At 36.7% G+C, this 11804-nt stretch overlaps 1 pseudogene across 1 annotated transcript; it reads left to right on the top strand.

The window, feature by feature from the left end:
- The first annotated feature begins 1761 nt into the window (after positions 1–1761).
- On the top strand, positions 1762–9187 carry LOC149175285 (sucrose synthase 2-like; annotated as a pseudogene). Its single transcript, XR_016258002.1, has 14 exons — positions 1762–2392; positions 3675–3807; positions 3958–4109; positions 4367–4559; positions 5193–5311; positions 5624–5840; positions 6097–6192; positions 6519–6692; positions 7048–7164; positions 7270–7436; positions 7624–7848; positions 8093–8414; positions 8611–8855; positions 9081–9187. The product of XR_016258002.1 is annotated as a sucrose synthase 2-like (transcript).
- Positions 9188–11804: the final 2617 nt, after the last annotated feature.

Here is an 11804-nt window from a genome sequence, read left to right as displayed (position 1 = left end):
AGGAGTGGCACATCTCCTCCATTCATTACATGGAGTGATGGTGGCCTCACCCCCTTGCCCCCCATTATATCATCCCTTCTCACCCCATAAAGGGATATGTCAATATAACTTTATGAATGTGTCACACAAGCATTATAACTTGTTTGTACATGAAATAATACTTTGTTCAAACATTCAATTGAAAATCCAACACTACTGAAATCATAAATTGGTTTATAAACACGATAAACAATATCTATCTAAACTTTGATTAGCATAAATTTTCACAAGAATTCTCAATGCGAACTGTACTTAAAATCCCCAAAACCACACATATTAGAAACTTTAATGGCCAAAAATAAGAAAATATTTCTCTTAAACCCATAGGGTTGTATGTGGATTGGTAAAGGCAACCTCCTTTAGTTCTCTAGGGTCGTGAGGGTCTTGAGTTCAAGTCCAAACACTAGTAGATGGTCTCCTTGCACTCCTTAGAGGTTTTCAACAAAGTGGTCAGATCCAAACATATCAAATCCCAACAAGATAAGACGACCTTTGATTTGCTATAAGGTACAACCCCAAATGATAATTGATGTGATCATTGATTGCTACCAAGAAGACTTAGACCATACCAAAGTAATTGTAAAAATCAAATTTATGAATGATCTTACTCTTAAACAATATTTCTCCATGAAAATTTGATGATATCTTAAATTCATTGACTTTAAGAACTACTTTAAATTCATTGGTTTGATCTTCTTTAAAATTATCCTTATGTTTGCATTTTTCCCACACATATTCAAATCCCTAATGAAACTATGATCTATTATGATAAGTTTAGAAGGTTAGATACCCCTATGAGTGAGACCGTCCTCACAAGTATGTCTATAAACATCTCGACCCTTATGACTACTACCACTATAACCTCTAGGTGAACCCATATGTGCCCCCATGCATGCCTCACATGACTAATACAAATGATTTGAACCTTAAACCACATACATCACAAAGAATTCATATCATGGTCATTACCAATCCAGTTGCCCTCAGAAACCTCACCTACATAATCTTAACCAATCAACAATTCCTATAATTTTTAAAACAATAACCCTTAAACCTAATTACCTATAAAACCTTCAAAAAAAAAATATAAAATATAATTATAAAATTCCAAAATTTTGAATTGCCTTACTCTTAAATATAATGTGCCCTAAAGAACACTGGCATATGCCTTAAATGGACTTTGAACAATTTACATATGCCTCAAATCCATGGACTTTGACAACTTGCATAGGCCTTAAAACCATGGACTGACCAAAATAATTATAAAAGTCAAAGTTTTGAATGACCTTACTCTCAAACATAGTGTGCCAATAAAAACTTGCACATGCCCTAAATCCATGGACTTTGAACCATTTGCATATGCCTTAAACCCATGGAATTTCACAAGTGGCATATGCTTTAAACCTATGGACTTCGATCTTCTCCAAGCGTATTACCCCCACGACCCATGAAACCTTAGCCAATGGTCTGAAAATTACCACGGGCTTCCCCTAAATCCAGTGACCCAATTGCACGCGATAACAGAAGTCTGTCTGGAAGTGGACAGACATGATGATTTACTTGGTAGATGGAGCTGAACGTGTTACACCTTCCCTACTGACTGAAAATCCAGGGGCGAAGCGATTCATTGTTTTGGACTATCAAGAGAATGGACGACCACCATCGTCGCAATGCACCTATGCTGTGCTGTCACAGAAAATTTGATGTGTACAACCACGTATGAGAATCTTATACACCTGCCAAGCAGGAAAAGTCCACCAAAATGAATTGAGTGGAGAAGACCACCAACAAAAGAAACCACCTTTGAGACCATTAACTTTCCCTCCTTGGTTTGAGTTCTGGTTTTCTTATATTTTAAGTTTAAATCCAAGAGAGACTTTCCCGACATCAAAGTACCACCTGCATTTATTGGACGACTGTCTCTTGCGAACGCATCTCCGCGGTCAATATAAATGCCCTGCTCCTATCCTATTCTTCCACGCTTCTTACTCGAATCGATTCTGTGTCCTGCAATTATGATCTCTTGTTTCTATTGAAGGCGTTACTGTTAATTTATCAAATTCTCTGAAAGCTCTCTGCTTTTATATTTCCTGAAGTTTCAGGAGCCTATTGTTATTCCATTGTGCACAGAACTGAAATTCTGTCATCAGAGGATCAATCAGGATTCTGAGAAGGCTAGTGTCTAAGTGCAAATAGCAAGCTAAATCTTTTTATAGTTTGGCGCCATTGGCATACATCCAGAGGCAGAGGCAAATATGGTTGCTGCACTGCTGACCCGTGCTCTGAGCTCTCGAGAGCGTGTTCAGGACACGCTTTCTGAGCATCGCAATGAAATAGTTTCTCTGCTTTCAAGGTAATTCCCCTTTCCTTTCACAGATGATTCATATCAACAGAATGCCCATGAGATATGTAAAAGTGTCCAATGTCTGCATTTTTCTGCATTAATGCAACTGTGTAGCCTAAGTACTAAGAGTTGGAGTCCCAGGAGGGGAGTTCAGGGGTGTAAGGTTTATTGGGGCATTTAATGCGCTTTTTGAAGATATGGTCTGGGTTGTATGTTGGGTTCGTAGGTACTCGGTATTACTGGTGGATTTTATGATCCTAGTGGGGCATTGCAGATTGCAAGCTTGTGAGAGTGTTGCTGAGAGGAGTTCAAGGGTGTTGGGTGTAATCTTAGTAGGTGCAGTATGTTGAATTTAGTTTATGAAGCTTTGTCTGAATGATCCTTGTTCAGGAAAATGGTCTGATCAGTTCACCTTGCTGATATTGGTTGTAGCTGTGGTTAAGATGGCCAAGTCCAAATTGCTCAATAGTGGTAGTCACTTGTTATCATCAATTGTAGGATTGCTGCTATATCTAGGTGTAACCAGGGGAGGTGGGCTGGGGGATGTCAAGTTACCATGGTTGATTTGCTGTATCTATGTTGCGTTTTACAGAAGTACCTCTAGGGCGGTAACTTTTTAACTTGGTTGCTGTTCTTACATTCTGTACGATTGAAGCATTTCTATATTTGTTGATGGGAGATGTCTCATAGTAGATACCATTATCACAAACCCGTATAAACCCGGGCCTGATTTCTGCTTAACAGGCACCAATCCCACTGTTTTCTATCCACCATCTCATGAGCTTTGGTTTTTGGCTGGGCGTCTTTTTACTGCAATTGACCACCTCCCCTGTTTCTTAGATTGTGAGATTCACATATCGACGAAAATTAGGTTCCAATTTGTAAGATCGGGTCTCTTATCAGTGACGGACTCAACGTGATGGGCTTTAACTTGTCAGGATCCTAGTTTCATCTCTTTTTCTTTTTCCATCATACTGTCTCATTGAGGCAAACTGTTGTTCTTGTCCAGTCATCAGGGCTTACATTGTTGCTAGGTAAAATAGGCGTTTTCGTCTTCTATTGATTGTGCCAATGCTGTAAAATTCCTTGATATTATATTCTTCAAACATGTCAGAGAAAACTTGCTGCTTTTATCTTATTGGAGGAACATAATTCTTAAAAGGATTAAGAAATTTATGTAGTTTACATTGAGGTAACCAACACGGGTAGTTTAGATAACATAGGACATTGTAAGATGCTTATTTATTCCCATGATCTTTTGAAGAATGCTCTATTTTGTATAATGTTGCAGATATGTAGCACAAGGGAAGAAGATTTTGCACCCTCATCATCTATTAGATGGACTAGAAGAGATAATAGGAGAGAATAATGAACTTCACAAACTCCGAGATGGGCCATTTGGAGATGTGTTGAGGTCCACACAGGTATAGTCAAACCTTTTTTGTTGTTTTAACAACATACAACATCATTACATATTTCCTTCAGCAGTAGATTTCAAAATCAGTGTAGTTGTACTTGTCACAAATTGAGTGTGTGGTTATTTTTTGCTCATGGCAATATGACATATGCTGCAGGAGGCCATTATTCTTCCACCATGGGTTGTTCTTGCTGTACGACCAAGGCCTGGTGTGTGGGATTATGTTCGTGTCAATGTTGATGAACTTGCCGTTGAACAGCTTTCTGTCGCTGAATATTTGGAATTCAAGGAACACCTTGTGAATGGAAGGTAGTGATTTACATTGTGGACCCCTAGTGATTTTTTTTTCCTGTATTAGAAAATATAAAAGAATGTACTAAACCTTGTTAATGGATACTTACAAATGCATCTATCCACTTTAGGTGCATGTATAAAGGGTATATAAACTTTTAATCCAACTATTTTGCTCTCTTTCGTATTCTCTATACATTGTCACAGGTGCACAAATATAGATTTGCTCCTCTTTTTACTTGGAGCAGAAAATCATACAGTTTTGTATTTTGCAGTGTCAAGGATAACTATGTATTGGAGCTAGACCTTGAACCTTTCAATGCATCCTTTCCTCGCCCAACACGGCCATCTTCCATTGGTAGTGGAGTTCAATTTTTGAATCGACATTTGTCCTCGAGACTATTTCGTGATAAAGAAAGCATGCAGCCCTTGCTGGATTTCCTTCGAGCACACAACTACCGAGGCCAGGTCATTTGCTTTCCTTGGTTCATATGTTGTATCATTATGTTTGATCGTTTAATATCAATGCAATCTATGCAAAATATAGATCTAAATCAAATAGCAATGAAGGCTGGTCCAGCTGTTCTAAAGATACAGAATATGATTTGATTAAAAATTCTTAGGTCTACCTCATCTTTTGTTTAGGCTTCTGCTATTTATAAAAACCTATATATTTAGCTACTTCACACTCATTTCAAGTCAAACTAAAACAGAAGAAACCTAATCATGAAGATGATTCTCTTCCTCCACTACATTGCTATTTTATTTTGTTAAATGTTTATGTTTACTTATTCTTGAAATTTGCTGACAATAACCTGGCCTTATATAATACTTCTAGGAGCAAATTGCTATCATAGTAAATATATGGATATCCCGTTAAATATGAGTCCTTCAGGTTGGGATAAAGATAATTCAATGAATATTACCTGTATCCTATACACATAACAGAGTAACTTTCGACAAGTGAAATTTTGTTAGGGGAACTGTTTGTTTTGGTTTGGTTAGAAAAGGATATGCCCTTGTTTGTGTGCTCTTTTCAGTTTCTCATTTGTTATATGTTGAGATTTGGGCAAGTATAACGTGTGTCCTTTTAACTTGCAGAAGCTGATGCTGAATGAGAGGATACGGAGTATGCCCAAGCTACGCTCAGCCTTGGTAAAGGCAGAGGAACATCTTAACAAGTTCCCCTTGAATACACCATATACAAAGTTTGAACACAAGTAATTTACAGGACTTGCTTTGTGACTTTTGTTCTCTTTTCTATTCAAGATATTACAGCAAGAAAATATTGAAATTGTAGGGATTGTTTGAGGACTTCATCGAGGTTAACATGTGCTTCCTTTTATTAGCGTCAACACCTCTTTTATCAATCTTCCTGGTGTCTACTTAATTGATACCTTGCTATGACAGAATGGATTTCAAGATGAATGAATAAATTTGAAAGATCATTAGTTTCAAAGTTTATAGATTTAGGAGAAAAAAACAAATGGCAATGCCTTAATTTGGTTCTTTCTTGTCCCTGGTGTGGACAGATTACAAGAAATGGGATTGGAAAAGGGATGGGGAGACAATGCAGAACATGTGTTGGATATGATTCATTTGCTCTTGGAGATCCTTCAGGCACCTGATCCCTCAACTTTAGAAACGTTTCTAGGAAGGATTCCTATGGTCTTTAATGTTGTGATTCTTTCACCTCATGGTTATTTTGGGCAAGCAAATGTTTTAGGAATGCCAGACACTGGTGGACAGGTACATAGATTTTTTATAATTTCAATATGCATTCCATGAGATCTTTTCTCCATTGTTTGATGATATTTTGAACTTGTCGTTCCATTTTTGTCTTTTAACAATGAAATTGAAAATAATTGGCATCATATGCATCTAAAAGGAAACTGATGCTTCGAGATAAAAATAGTATTATTGATTGAAATCATTTCAGCCGTTTTGTGCTAATAGACCAGCATGGTTATAAAATGGTTACTTTCATGTTCTTATTTGAGCACAGGTTGTGTATATACTCGATCAAGTCCGTGCCTTGGAAAATGAAATGCTGTTGAGGATAAAACAACAAGGATTGGACATAACGCCCGAGATTATTGTGGTAAACTGCTCTGCTCTGCTACCCACATTATGTCTACTGTATTTAAGTTAACAGTGACCTGGTTTGATCAATCTTTTTACTATGACAAAATGTAAATTCCGGCATTTGACGAATGAGGTGGTTTTGTATCATGCAATTCTATCATGCGTAAATTGGTCATATTTTATGTATACACACGTGTAGATTCAAGTTCCTTGGCATGTGGGTGTGGTACTTGTCACTCTTGTATGTTGTCTGTTATTCTGGTTTCTTGAGTTCTGAGAATGCAGTTTACCAAAACCTATCTTTTTTGTTTTTTATTTGACATTTTTTAATTTTGTCACAAGGTTACTCGTCTGATTCCTGAGGCCTATGACACAACATGCAATCAACGAATTGAAAAAATTGGTGGAACACAACATTCACGGATACTCAGGGTGCCCTTCAGAACAGAAAAAGGAGTTTTGCGCAAATGGGTTTCTAGATTTGATGTGTGGCCTTACTTGGAAAGGTTTTCAGAGGTAAAAGCAGATGATTTATCAAGACTGATTAATAATTTTTTTTGTCAGAAGTAGTGCAATTTGAGCTCTACAATGCTGTTACTTCATTGAAAATTTATACTAAAAAAATTGGAGTAACTTTCTTGCATGAAACACCATCAATGCAGAAAACAGATGATCATAGACAAATACATTTGTTGCTTGTTGAGCTGGAAGGATCCGCATTAGTAACCTTGTTGCTTTACTATTTGTATTGCATAATCTCTCTGCTTTTTAATTTTTTATTGGTATAACTGGCAATTTTTTGGTGACAGTATGACAAAGGTTTGCATTCTCCAGTCCCCTTTAACATAGGATTTTTGTTGTGTTGTTGTAGGATGTATCAAATGAAATAACCGCAGAGCTAAAAGGTCAACCTGATCTGATTATTGGCAATTACAGTGATGGAAATTTAGTCGCATCTTTGATTGCACATAAACAAGGAATCACTCAGGTTTTTTTCACTTGCCATTGTGATTTTGTGCCCCTGCTACAGCTGGAAAAGGAAGAGGTTTTCTTAAAAATTTCAATCTAAAGTATTGTTTCTTTGTCATCTCAGTGCAACATCGCCCATGCTTTGGAAAAGACCAAATACCCAGATTCAGACTTATATTGGAAGAGTTTTGACGAAAAATACCATTTCTCTTGCCAATTTACTGCAGATCTGATTGCAATGAATACTGCAGATTTCATTATCACTAGCACATATCAAGAGATTGCAGGAAGGTCTGATGTTTTCCTCATTTAGAAACTCCTGTTTATTTATTTGTTACGAATCTGCCAAAGTGTTATGCTGTTTCTTAGGGTTGTATTCTGAATATGTGAAACATGAAAATCAAAACGTGTGTTTTTTTCCTTATTTTGAACCAATATCTTAGTACCTAAATTTAAATATATAACTTTGTTGCTGCAGCAAAGGTACTGTTGGACAGTACGAAAGCCACACTGCTTTCACCCTCCCTGGTCTATACCGCGTGGTTCATGGAATTGATGTTTTTGATCCCAAATTCAACATTGTATCTCCTGGAGCAGACATGCAGATTTATTACCCTTATACAGAAAAGCAGCATCGCCTTACTACTTTACATGGTACAATTGAGGAACTCTTGTTCAGTCCCGAACAGACAGCTGAACATATGTAAGTAATACTCTCCATGACAGTTCTTTCTCATTCTATTTAATAATCTCCGTGACTGTTCTTTCTCGTTCTATTTTTTTGACATCTGCTATTTAGTAATGTGAATGTGTGTGCTTTTTCTTTACATAAAGCTGTGATTCGTCATAAGGGGAAAAGAAAGTAGCATAGACTAATTGAGCGGAAGCAACTGATTAACTCAAATATTTTGCATGTGCTAAAATAACTACTTTTGCCCTGTTTTCAGGTGTGTCTTGAATGACCGTAAAAAACCCATTATCTTCTCTATGGCAAGACTCGATCGTGTGAAAAATATGACAGGACTGGTTGAATGGTTTGCAAAGAACAAACGCTTGAGGGAGCTGGTTAACCTTGTTGTGGTTGCTGGTGATATCGACCCATCAAAGTCCAAAGACAGAGAAGAAGTGGCTGAAATTGAAAAAATGCATAGACTTATCAAAGAGTATAACCTGAATGGTCAGTTCCGATGGATATGTGCACAAAAAAATAGGGTGCGGAATGGTGAACTGTACCGTTACATCTGTGATACAAGGGGTGCCTTTGTACAGGTTAGCTTCTTCCTTCTCATAGTCTTCAAGTTAGAATCCTGCACCCCGAGGTTCCATGTTGGGCCTTTCAATTTCTCATCTATAAATATAGGCCTATCAAGTGCTAGTTATTCTTGGTGACGGTTCTATATTTATCATTAATGTGGAAGTGGATTGAATCTATCACTGAGTCATTGTTTGGTGTGTTATGTTTCAGCCTGCACTTTATGAAGCTTTTGGACTTACTGTTGTTGAGGCAATGACATGTGGTCTTCCTACATTTGCAACATGTAATGGAGGTCCTGCTGAAATTATTGTGGATGGGGTGTCTGGATTTCATATTGATCCCTACCATGGGGATTATGCAAGTGAATGCATTGCGGACTTTTTTGAGAGGTGCAAGACAGATCCCGGTTACTGGGACAATATCTCCAATGCTGGTTTACAGCGAATCTATGAAAAGTAAGTTTAGGGCCTGATTTCTCTCCTTGTCATAACCAAGTGTTTTGTGTTAGTTGGGACTTATCAGTCTGATTTACCATTGCTTCACATTGAAGAATAGATGTTACCCATTGGATTTTGCTACCCTTACTAAGGGGACCAGCAGTGACAGTCACTATAGGATAATTATTCCATATTTTGTTGTGTAATTGATTCAGTCTGGTGTTGGGACTGGAACTTTTGCAGGTATACATGGAAGATTTATTCTGAGAAATTAATGACGCTTGCTGGAGTTTATGGCTTTTGGAAATATGTATCAAAACTGGAAAGACGTGAGACACACCGCTATCTAGAGATGTTTTACACCTTAAAGTACAGAGATCTGGTTAGTGCAGCTGAAACACTTGATTTGTGGATATGTGGGCATTATGGTTATCTTGGCAGTACTAGATTGGAAAACTAGGAGAAGCTAATGTAATTTTGTGAATGTTTTCTTTTGTGAGCAGGTTAAAACTGTGCCATTAGCTGTTGAGGAAATCGCTGATGGGACTGAAGAGAAGAGTACAGCATAGCCTACAGTGTTAGAATATTGCCAGTTACATCATCTGTGTAACTTTCTGTTTCCATTTGTGTAGGGAATACACAGAAATCTCCAGATTGCATTATTGTTTTTTAGAATCAGAGCTGTTTCTCAATTGTATCCCTGATTTTAGGGGTAATGATGTGTTTAAGTTTGTATTTTCTTTATAGAAGAAATGAAAACAATATGGACTATCGTTTTTCCTGAATGAGAAAAATTTCTTTACTGCTGTATACTTCTTTGCCATGAATGTTATTATAGTTTGAATTTCTTATTTATGTTGAATATCTTTGTGCTGTAGATTATTTTTCTCTATTCATTGTTGGTTGTTCTCCAGGTTTAACAGTTAGGTATTAGAGCAATTGTTGGCTTCAAGGGAATACCTTTGTCTCCAAGCTGAATAAACTTGGGCATAGAATCTTGGGTTGTTGAGGCTTTGTTTTAGAATCTTAGGTTGTCGAGGCCTTGATTAGAGGTCTTGATTGAAGAGCTGGACAGATCCGTTCTTCTAGGTTGAAGAGCTCATACCGAACATTGTTGTATTGCTGCAGCAGTGCTTTTTGAGTTAGCGAGCTTCAATGAAATGCTGAGAAGATATCTGTGGGAACCATCTTCAGAGCTGCAAATTCAATGTGACATTATGGTCACTGACATATTGAAAAGAAAGGAATGATAAAAAGTCTCATTTCCCCAAAACCATGATCATAGAATTAAATAGTTAAAAAAACCTAGAATTGAATGGTAAAAAACCCTTTGGAACAAAAAAGTCTTGCCCTTCATCGTTTTAAGTTAATATCCACTTATATAAAGTTGATGTTTGAGGCCAACACCTGTTAAATCAACCAATAATCTCATTGTTTTCATATATTAATTATAAATCTGTGGTCTCTAGCACTATAATCACTAGCATATTATGCATTAAAAGACATTTTTTTTTAAATATAATGACAAAAATTAATGACTCAAAATTAATTGCGTGGAATGTTCCCCTTCCTACCATATTAACATAAAAAGCACACCTACTAGATTTTGAAGTCAAATCATCATGATAAGCATTCCAACTTCCCACTCCTTCAACCAATAAGATAAAAAATTATTTAAAAAAAATGATATATAATTAAAAATAAAAAGCACACCTACTAGATTTTGAAATCAAATCATCATGATAAGCATTCCAACTTCCCACCCCTTCAACCAGTTATACAAAAGTGAGAAGTTGTGAACCTTAACTCTATAAGTACCCATTTTAAGATACGAGGATGGAAGTTTGAAACTTACACCTCTCAAATACAGGAGCAAATACCTACCAATTAGTGATGAAGTAATCACTAAATTTTAGCAAGGGTGGCCTTTGGCCTACATAAATGTGGACTAGTACTATACATGCCTTGAAATTTTTGAAACATTGCCTTCAAATACTCCCATGGGATGGAAGTTTGAAACTTACACCTCTCAAATACAGGAGCAAATACCTACCAATTGGTGATGGAGTAATCACTAAATTTTAGCAAGGGTGGCCTTTGGCCCACATAAATGTGGACTAGTACTATACACGCTTTGAACTTTTCGAAACATTGCCTTCAAATACTCCCATGGATACATTAAGATGTCAATTAAAACCCTCATGATAATTAAACGTTGGTCATGGTGAATTTTTTTATCTTTATGTTGGACATTTTTAAATGAAAAAAATTCATGTTATTGGTTGAGTTAGAAAGGGTTAATATGAGAAGCTCGTATAGGATAAAAATTAATTACTAAGAAGGCAATACTTAATAAAACAAACTGATCCATAAATTGTTGTGGATATTCCATTGGATATTTAATCACATTAGATTTGATAAAAAATAAACTGAAATCTATACTATGAGGGTTAATTTCCTTAGTTTCTAGATTTATTATTTACTATTTTTGCTTATGCATGTAATCAATAAAATGCAAAAAATAGATAACAATGATATACAATCACACACCAATCACGTTGAACAAAAGATATGCCTTGGGAAACCATTATGGGAGAAAACCCACTTGGAAGGTGAGGATGCTTTGTTGTCTTTTGTTTAGAATGGAAATAATGCAAGTACAAAGGAGAAGGCACTCGCTATGGAGTTACCTGAGACTCGTGGCTTGATAGGTTGCTATGAACACTAAACCCCTTATGTTATGCTCTCTCACTCCCACTCCCAAGTTTTTTGCTCTACTACGGAATAAGATACAACTAAAATGAATTGAACCCCTTTTTCCTCCCAATGGTTGTTGAGGTTTGACATTACATCAAAACTTGTAGGGATTAATAAACTTCCAAATTCTTACCATGACCTTGAGTGGGTGGTTAGTTCCATGTTCCCAAGGTGGTGGTCAGTCCATGTGATCGATTCTTAGAGGTGCGG

Source organism: Pinus tabuliformis, chromosome 4_1 (genome assembly GCF_031772625.1).
Source record: "Pinus tabuliformis cultivar Carrire ecotype Pingquan chromosome 4_1, CPIR1, whole genome shotgun sequence".
NCBI lineage: Eukaryota > Viridiplantae > Streptophyta > Pinopsida > Pinales > Pinaceae > Pinus > Pinus tabuliformis.
The sequence above is the reverse complement of the archived record's forward strand: the minus strand, read 5'-3'. Positions and strand labels throughout refer to the sequence as shown.